The following is a 602-nucleotide window of genomic DNA, read 5'->3' as shown; positions in this document are numbered from 1 at the left end:
AAAAAGAGAAGGAGATGGAAAGAGAGAGAAAGAGAAAGAAAAAGAAAGAGGATAAGAGAGAGAGAGAGAGGTACGGAGAAAAAGAAAAGAAAGAAAAAAAGAGAAAGAAAGACACGAAGAAAAAAGAGAGATACAAAGAAAGAAAGAAAAAAAGAGAGAGAGAGAGAGAAAGGGGGAAAAAAAAGAAAGGGGAAAAAAAGAAAGAAAGAAATTCTTCTCTTATTCGTTTGATCACAAGTTTGCATCCGGTTCCATAGGGAGAACAGGGAGAGAATCGTGGAAACAGCGGGAATAAACGAATCTCGGAATACTTCGGGATCAGCAAAGTTGTTCGACGAACATCCTACTTCGAATGAACTCGAACTATCCAAGGAATTCGTATAACGAGCGTGCTACCGTGATACACACCAAACAGCCACTTTCTCGGCCATCGATCTTCGTCGATCCGGATCAACCACTACAAATAAGAAGAAGAATCTTCTTTCGTAGTCGTCCTCGATCGTCGATCGTCCTTGTCGTCGTTGTGGTTGTTGTTGTTGTTATTTTTTTTTTGTTGTTTTTGTTGTTTTTGTTGTTATTGGTTCTTTGCATGTGTGTACCAA

This window comes from Vespa mandarinia, chromosome 3 (genome assembly GCF_050613455.1).
Source record: "Vespa mandarinia isolate Hongniang chromosome 3, ASM5061345v1, whole genome shotgun sequence".
Classification (NCBI taxonomy): Eukaryota; Metazoa; Arthropoda; class Insecta; order Hymenoptera; family Vespidae; genus Vespa; species Vespa mandarinia.
Note: the sequence above shows the minus strand (reverse complement) of the source record.